The sequence below is a fragment of the Chiloscyllium plagiosum genome, unplaced genomic scaffold (genome assembly GCF_037043375.1).
Source record: "Chiloscyllium plagiosum isolate Xiang-an unplaced genomic scaffold, Cpla_swu_hap1 HiC_scaffold_34, whole genome shotgun sequence".
Classification (NCBI taxonomy): Eukaryota; Metazoa; Chordata; class Chondrichthyes; order Orectolobiformes; family Hemiscylliidae; genus Chiloscyllium; species Chiloscyllium plagiosum.
The window spans coordinates 7,913,602-7,922,957 of NW_028270172.1; positions in this window are offsets into that span (position 1 = coordinate 7,913,602).

The following is a 9,356-nucleotide window of genomic DNA, read 5'->3' on the forward strand; positions in this document are numbered from 1 at the left end:
ACACAGTCCATGTCATAAGCTCCCTCTGCTCCATGGATCATCTTCCTCCAATTACTGTACTGTTCTTCCCACTCTCTCCTGAACACTTGGTCTTTCAGAATCTTCTTGAGCTATTGTCGCAGATCTGAAATTCACAATTCTCTTCTGCAGTGAGCTGCTTGAGCCATGAAAATAAAGCACAATGCCAGGTTTATCCTGGGTAGACCTGATATGGTAGGGTCTTGTTTTGCCCCACTTTCTAGGCCATTCACTCTGAGATGAACTTGATATTCCACAAACACTAAACAGTTCTAATATTCAATAAATGTACCTAAACTATGAAAGTAACCACCCCAACACACACAAACGAAGCTGCATCAGGACACTATTCAAAAGGGCCACAACACACTGCAGTACACCAGAACTGCAAAAAGAAGAAGAGGAACACCTATACAAGGTATTCGCCAAAAACGGATACCCGCGCAACTTCAACAGATGCCTAAGAGAAAGACCACGGAACGAGGACATACCACAACCAAAAGGACTAGCCACACTACCATACATCAGGAGCATCTCGGAACTGACAGCCAGACTACTGCGACCCCTAGGACTCATAACGGCACACAAACCAACAGCCACGCTCAGACAACGCACCAGAACGAAGGACCCGATACCCAACATGAGCAAAATTAATGTAGTGTACAAAATACCATGCAAGGACTGCACCAAACACTATATAGGACAAACAGGAAGACAGCTAACAATCCGCATACATGAACATCAACTAGCCACAAAACGACACGACCAGCAATCCTTAGTAGCCACACACGCAGACAAAAAGCAACATGAATTCGACTGGGACAACACTACTATCATAGGGCAAGCCAGACAGAGAACAGCCAGGGAATTCCTAGAGGCATGGCATTCATCCACAAACTTCATCAACAAACACATCGACCTGGACCCAATATACCAACCACTACAGCGGAGAGCTGAAACTGACAACCGGAAGTGGCAGGGACAGACCACTATAAACACCGGAGGAAACATCACAGAAGCGCTTCGCAGGAGGCTCCCAAGCACTGATGATGTCGCCTAGCCAGGGGACGAAACGTTTGCAACAAAAACTTCCAGCTCGGCGAACAGAACCACAGCAAATGTACCATTGCAATAAGTAAGATAGTACATGACGATAAAAAGTCATTTGATTCCTGAATGTATTTGTTCCAACAGGAAACATGAAATTGAGATCTCATGAACTCCAGAGCTGAAAATGTGTTGCTGGAAAAGCTCAGCAGGTCAGGCAGCATCCAAGGAGCAGGAGAATCTGCTGCGCTTTTCCAGCAACACATTTTCAGCTCTGATCTGCAGTCCTCACATTTTCCATCTCATGAATTCCAATCAACATACCTAATTTGTTTCAAGGTAATGGCTTCTGGAAAAAGTTTAAAAATTATAAAGTTCTGTGAAATTATCCATTGAACCCCTCTCATTCTTGCTGTCTGAGGAACGTCTCCCTACAGTAAGAAAGAAGACGTGAGCAGAATTTATCTTACACAATGAGTGACTGTGTTATGTGTGAAAAGGTGATGACAGTAAATTCAATAGCAGCTGATAAAAGAGAATCGAGTAAACTGTTAAGAAGGAACTATTTGTGGGACAATAAAACAACAGCAAGACTGGAGTTTCCCTTCCAAAGAGATGGCATAAGTAAGATGGGCCAAGTGATCTAATTCTATTTGTTTTTCATCCATCTCCATAGAATCCATGCAATGTGGAAACAGGTCATTCGATCAAGCGAGTCCACACTGACTCTTCGAACAGCACCCCATCCAGACCCATCCCCCTACCATTTCCCTGTAATCCTACATTTCCCATGGCTAATGCACTTAACCTACATATTCCTGAACACTAAGGCCAATCAACCTAATCTGCACATTTTTGGATTGTGTACCATTCATAGAATCCCTACAGTGTGGAAACAGGTCCTTCAGCCCAATAATTGATTAGGCCACTGTTGGAATATTGCGTGTAATTCTGGCCTCCCTCCTATTGGAAGGATATTGTGAAACTTGAAAGGGTTCAGAAAAGAGTTACAAGGATGTTGCCAGGGTTGGAGAATTTGAGTTAAAGGGAGAGGCTGAACAGGCTGGGGCTGTTTTCCCTGGAGCATCGGAGGTTGAGGGGTGACCTTATAGAGGTTTATAAAATCATGGGGGCATGAATAGGGTAAATAGACAAGGTCTTTTCCCTGGGGTAGGGGGGAGTCCAGAACTAGAGGGCATAGGTTTAGTGTGAGAGGGGAAAGAGATAAAAGAGACCTATGGGGCAATCTTTTCACGCAGAGTGTGGTGCATGTGCGGAATGGGCTGCCAAAGGAAATGGTGAAGGCTGGTACAATTACAACATTTAAAAAGCATCTGGATTGGTATATGAATAGGAATGGTTTGGAGGGATATAGGCCAGGTGCTGGCAGGTGGGACTAGATTGGGATGGGATATCTGGTCGGTATGGACAGGTTGGACCAAAGGGTCTGTACATCTCTATGACTCTATGACTCAAAGTCCGCACCGACCCTCAAGAGAGTAACCACCCAGACCCACTCCCCGAACCTATTACTCGACATTGACCCCTGACTACTGCATCTAACCTACACATCCCTGGACACTATGGGGCAAATTAGCATGGCCAATTCACCCGACCTGCACATTTTTGGATTGTGGGAGGAAACCAGAGTACCCGGAGGAAACCCACACAGACACAGGGAGAATGTGCAAAGCCCACACAGACAGTCACCTGAAAGTGGAATTGAACCGAGGCACAGTGAGGTAGTGGTGCTAACCACTGAGTCATTGTGCCACCCATCTGTTAAAACAGAAAATGACACACCTCCAGAGCAGGTGGGACTTGTAGGTAAACCTGTTGGCTCCAAGGTATTAGCACTGTGCCTTATCAGTAGCTTTTAGTTGTAGGGTATAAGTGATTTGAATCAACCTATTCAAACATTTCTAGTGCAAGTAAGATTTGAACCCAAACCTGCTGGTCCCACAGTAGGGTCACTACCACTGAACCACAAGGGCCCTATTTTTTAAAACAGCTTGGATCCTTCAATATGGGAGCAGTACCTTTAGTTATATATCTCCTCTACAAAAATATCATTTGATTTTGTACCATTCTTTGACTATAAGATTATAATCTCTACTCGTTAACCCTGAACAGTTGCAATCCAAGGAGGATATTGTTAAATTCTCTGTAGCTCAGGGCCCATTATGTTCCATAATACATTTGACTATCTGTGTATTCCTACTCTGATAACCTTCAATTATTTTTTAACCAGATATTCATCCAGAGCTTTTTTTAAGGATTTAATCAACATTGAATTAATTGCTTTTCCTGGGAGCCTGTTCGACAAAGCCATTACTCCGCGGACAGAAAGAAACCTTCTCATCAACAGGCTCATTTGAGACTTGCTCATTTTGTATTCATGTCCTCCAGTTATGTGGTCACAGTTTAAATTAGTTAAACCACTTAAATCTGCATCGTACCCACCCTCTGAATTTGAAAATCTATAACATGTCAACTTTCATCTTTCCCTTTTCCATTGAAGTCAAGTTCAGCTCTGCTGCTTTTCCTACACAGTCCTCTATGGGGGAATCAATTCTGTCAGTCTTCTCTGAAACATCGTTAACATGGATCAAGCTTAGACTGAAAGCTAAGGGGCCAAAATTGTACGCAATATTCCATATACAATGGCTGATTTGAACAGTTTGTTCAGACTTGGAACCAAGTGTCTGTGAGATACATTCCTAAATTTAATTAGGCTTGCTTTGATGGGACGCTTGAAATGAAATGGGGTCATTTTCATTTTTCATCAATATTAATATACACAAATGTATCCTACTTTGTCCAATGTGGATCAACCTATAGTAGGCTACCAACAGGTGAGATAAGATACACAAACTCATTTCAGATCAGACTCCAAAAGGTCAAAGAGGGCACATGAATATTGTAGCCCTTCAGTCTGGTTTGGATTTGAAGCTGGATCTCAGACATTAATAACAAATTCAGGTTCCCAAATCCAAGTAAATGAAAGCAATTAATACTGACCATCCACTATTCTCCCTTATTCTCTCACACATTTAAAAGCACACACTACACATTGCACAATAATCATTTCAGTTTCATATTACATCACTCTTTAACCACCTTTCCCTAAATAATAATACAAGTCACATCTGTGTATTTCATAGAAAACAATTAACAAATTGACACCTAACAAAAATAAAGACCCAACCAATTATTTTTCTGTTAAATGTCTTCCCTTCTAGTTTTGTTTCTGTTGAATGTATAACAGCAACATAAAACAATCTTTCTATTATATTTTTGCTGGCCTTTTTTGGGGAAAATTTATTATCGTCTTCTCTTAAAGTTTCTGATTAAAGCCACAAATTTGGTCTGGAAGTGCCTTCTTCTATTCAACATGAGAAGGATTCCTTCAAGCATAAGATTTTATTTTATTCATTCATAGGATTTAGCATCACTTACTGGTCAGCATTTATTGTCCACCCCTGACCAAGTTGATTAGAAAATATCTCACTGCAGAATTTCTAGCCTCTGACCTGCTCTTGCAGCCTTGGTATTTATATTTTAGAATCCCCACAGTGTGGAGGTATGCAATTCAGCCCATTGAGTCAACACCAATCCTCCGAAGAGTATCCCATCCAGACCCACTTGCTACCCTATCCATGTAACCCTACATTTCCCATGGCTAATCCACTTGGCCTGCACATCCCTGGGGATGCTATCGGCAATTTAGTCAATTGACCTAACCTGCACATCCTTGGACTGTGCAAGGAAACAGGAGCACCTGGAGGAAACCCACATGGACATGGAGAGAATATTCAAACTCCTCACAGACAGTCGCCTGCAGCTGAAATCAAACCTGGGTCCCTGGTGCTGTGAGGCAGCAGTGCTAACCACTGAGTGTTGTGCCTTCCTTATATGGTTAATCCAGTTTGGTTTTTGGTCAGTGGTAGCCCCCAGGGTTTTGATACTGGGAACTCAGTAATGATAATGCTATTGAATGTCAAAGGTAGGATAGATTGGAAAATGGATGCAAGTGTGTGAGTTAACAATAAGAAGTGTTGAGAATGTGTTGTTGGAAAAACACAGCAGGTCAGGCAGCATCCAAGAAGCAGAACAATTGACATTTCAGGATGAAGGGCTTATGCCCAAAACATCGATTCTTCTGCTCCTCGGATGCTGCCTGACCTGCTGTGTTTTTCCAACAACACATTCTCAACACTTTTTATTGTGTTTTTCCAGCAACACACTCTCGACCCTGATCTCTAGCATCTGCAGTCCTCAATTTCTCCCATCATTACAGCTAACCCTGAACCTACACTCAAACTGATGTCCACATGTGGGCGGCACGGTGGCACAGTGGTTAGCACTGCTGCCTCACAGCGCCAGAGACCCGGGTTCAATTCCCGCCTCAGGCGACTGACTGTCTGGAGTTTGCACATTCTCCCTGTGTCTGCGTGGGTTTCCTCCGGGTGCTCCGGTTTCCTCCCACAGTCCAAAAATGTGCAGGTCAGGTGAATTGGCCGTGCTAAATTGCCCGTAGTGTTAGGTGCAGGGGTAAATGTAGGGGAATGGGTCTGGGTGGGTTGCGCTTCGGCGGGTCGGTGTGGACTTGTTGGGCCGAAGGGCCTGTTTCCACACTGTAAAGTAATCTAATGTGTGGACAGTGTTGTACTGACAGGAGTGGGAACACCAGTTAATTTCTGTCTCATATTCTAGCCACAAGTATACCCTTCACTAAAATCCACCCTCTTTCTTTGATGAAAAATATTTGTTACAAATCTGGGAGAAATATTCTGTGCAACAGAAGGGAATTAGTCATAGTTTGATATTTTGAAATTCTATGTCTGGTCCAGAGGTACCTAGGAGTTAAATTATTTGTTTTATTTTTATAGAGCAAACAACACCGTTCTCCATAAGTCAAGTTCTGAGTCTGAGCCCAGCAGTTCATGAATGCCAACCCTGCTCCCTAAATTGAATTGTGAACAGTCATTTTTTTTTTATATTTGCTGTAAACAACCTACATTTTTACAGTTTATAGTTTTATTTATTTGCTTACCACTCAATTGTGGGCACTCTGAGATGAGGCAATATGATGTAGATAGAAGGTTAATAAAGATGATTGAGATTATGTAATGCCTTTTGCTGAGTAATCAAAGGATATAGGGCATAAATTAACTTGTGTATAACACTATGTTGTATGTTTTAGTGTCTTGTTCAGATTATACACTCTACTCTGCATCAATATGAAACGCTCATATACATAAAATGTTCATGACAATGTATTCTAACAGGTTTAAGACAACATTATCGAACTGGCAAATGTTCTAGCATATATTTCATTGAGCAACCACTGGATGGTGAATTCCTAAATTTGAAGATCATGATCCAGTTAATGGGTTCACATCACATGCAGATGGCTACATTTTCGAAATTCTTGCCAACACCAAAACCCCATGGAGCGGCATAGTGGCTCAGTGGTTAGCACTGCTGCCTCACAGCACCAGGGACTCACGTTCAATTCCACCCTTGGGCAACTGTGTGGAGTTTGCACATTCTCCAAGTGTCTGCGTGGGTTCCCTCTGGGTGCTCTGGTTTCCTCCTTGGTCCAAAGATGTGCAGATTAAGTGGATTGGCCATGCTAAATTGACCATTGTATCTGGGGATGTGCGGACTAGGTGGGCTAGACATGGGAAATGCGGAGTTACAGGAGTGGGGTGGGTCTGGGTGGGATGCTCTTTGGAGGATCAGTGTAGACTTGATGGGACAAATGGTCTGCTTCCACACATTAGGGATTCTATGATCAACGCTAACTCTAGGTAATTCATGGATGTACTGTCAACTGCATTTGCAATTTCACAATGAATAGCAAAGATAGGAAGATTTTGCTTCTGTGTTTACAGTTTGACACATATTAGCCAGAGTATTGCTGCATAAAGGAGACGTTTTTTTGAAACTTTTCCTCATGTCAATACAATTCGCAAGAATACCAATTCAAAGGGAAAACCAACATTAAGCTGCATGACAGGGAAGTGCTAATTGGTAGGCAAGTGGACACTGATAATGGAGGTGTTGCCATGAGAATACACCAAGTTATTCACAGCTGACAGCGATTACCAAGACTCCTTCAAATTTAAAACAAGACAAGGTGAATCTGATCAGCATATATATTGGCTTGGGGATCGGTTAGCTCAGTTGGCTGGATGCCTGGTTTGCAATGCAGAGTAAGATCACCAGCGCTGATTCAATTCCTGATTCAGGTGAGCTTACCATTGTGGAAGACAATGGCCGAGAGGGATTATTGATGAACTGTTACTCCAGGTAACTCAGGTAAGGTTCTGGGGAACCTGTGTTCAAATCCTGCCACACCAGACGATGGAATTTGAATACAATAAAAATCTGGGATTAAGTGTCTGATGATGACCATGAAACCATTGCTGATTGTCAGACCAACTAATCTGGTTTGCTAATGCCCTTTCGAGGAGGAAACTGCCATCCTTACTTGGTCTGGGCTGCATGTGATTCCAGGCCCACAGCCAATGTGATTAACACTTAACTGCCCTCTGGGCAATTCAGGGTGGACAATAAATGCTGACCTAGGCAGTGATGCCCTCATCCATGAATAAAAAAGTTCCTCCTTTGCAACTTCACCTCTTGTCTGAGGTGAGGTGACACTTGAGTGAATGGACAGCTATGGCAACTTTATTTTTATACACATGTTCTTTCTGTCTGCAAAGAACCCATCCCTGTGTTTTATGTATATATAAGTACTCCAGAATGCAAGCCTGAGTGACAATCCTAACTTGGTTGCCAGCATAATTCTTTGCAAGCTTTGACTTATTTAGCAAATGTTGTCCAATTGCAAAATCACATCCAATGTCGGATAAAATTGTGAGTTTTGCAGGGTGGTTGGGTAGATTCAGTACCTTGTTTTCTGCAAACAACCAAAGAGACACACAGTTGGATACAACTCACCAGTCTTTAAAACATGCAGCCTGCATGCCTGGCATCACAATGGCAATGCCATTCATATCCTATATCATTCCTTTCTGTGATAGGCAGAACATTTATTTTGGCTTGAGTTCAATTTCAAACGACATGAAAATCTGCAAGTATAAAGTGCAGCCCAATATTTTTAAATAATAACCGAAGGTGCTTTCAGTTCAATTCGTTCAATTTCCGCAAAACACTAACATTAAATGCTAAAATATCTCTGAACTCTCAAAATCAGACTGTGCATTGCATATTCACAACTCTCTTACGGAACTTGGCGGAGTCATTTATTAGCTGAGTTAGCAAATTCTAGATTTAGGCAAAATTTCAGCACACTTAGTTGTCAGTAAAGCAAATTAGAAAGGACCTCAAGTCTGAACGAAAGATGTGTTCCACAATCCCCAAAGAAATGAGAAAGAACATATACAGAGGTGGATTTAATATTATTCAAGGTTTAATGGATACTCGATGTTATGGGTGAGGGACAAAAAGTAGATGAATGTTAGTCCAAAATTCATAAATAGAGTAATGCACAAAGCACTGAATGATAAATCATTTAGTCTAACATAGTGACAGTAAGAAAATGCTTTTGAACAGTTTACAAAAGGCTTTCAATGACCATCTAAAGAGCACAGAAGGAATACTAGCCTCATTTTGGAAGCAATAGCTTATGGTTCAATAATATATCAGCCCAAATAATTTGCTGTCAAAATAAATGTAATGGTGTACAGCATTATTTATGAGTAAAGTCTAGCAGCTTAAGGAACGGATCAGATGCCCAGTTCTAACGGGAAATTCAAACATTGATTGCACCGGTTGTATTTTTTTGCTATTAGCTTTGTAATAAAACAGCAGTTCTCGTGTACTAAAATGCATTGAGATGTTTAAAGGTCCTGTATTTGGGCAGTAAGATGAAAATTAAACTCACCACATTTCAACTCCAAGATCCCTTTTCTGATCACGGAAAACAATGAAACACCTTGTCCTGTGAACCTCTTCAGTAGCTCAGTGGTTCGCATTGTTGTCGCACAACATTAGGGATCCAGGTCTGATTCTAGCCTTTGATGAATGTCTGTGTGGAGTTTGCACATTCTCCCTGTGATGGCATGGGTATGGATATTTGCCAGGTGCTCCTGTTTCCTCTCATGCTCCATAGATGTGCAGATTAGGTGGATTGGCCATGTCAAATTGCCTTGGTAAATGTAGGATGGGGTGGGATGATACCCTTTACGGGATCAGTGCAGATTTGATGGGCTGAATGGCCTCTATCTACACTGTAGGGATTCTATTACCACAATGAC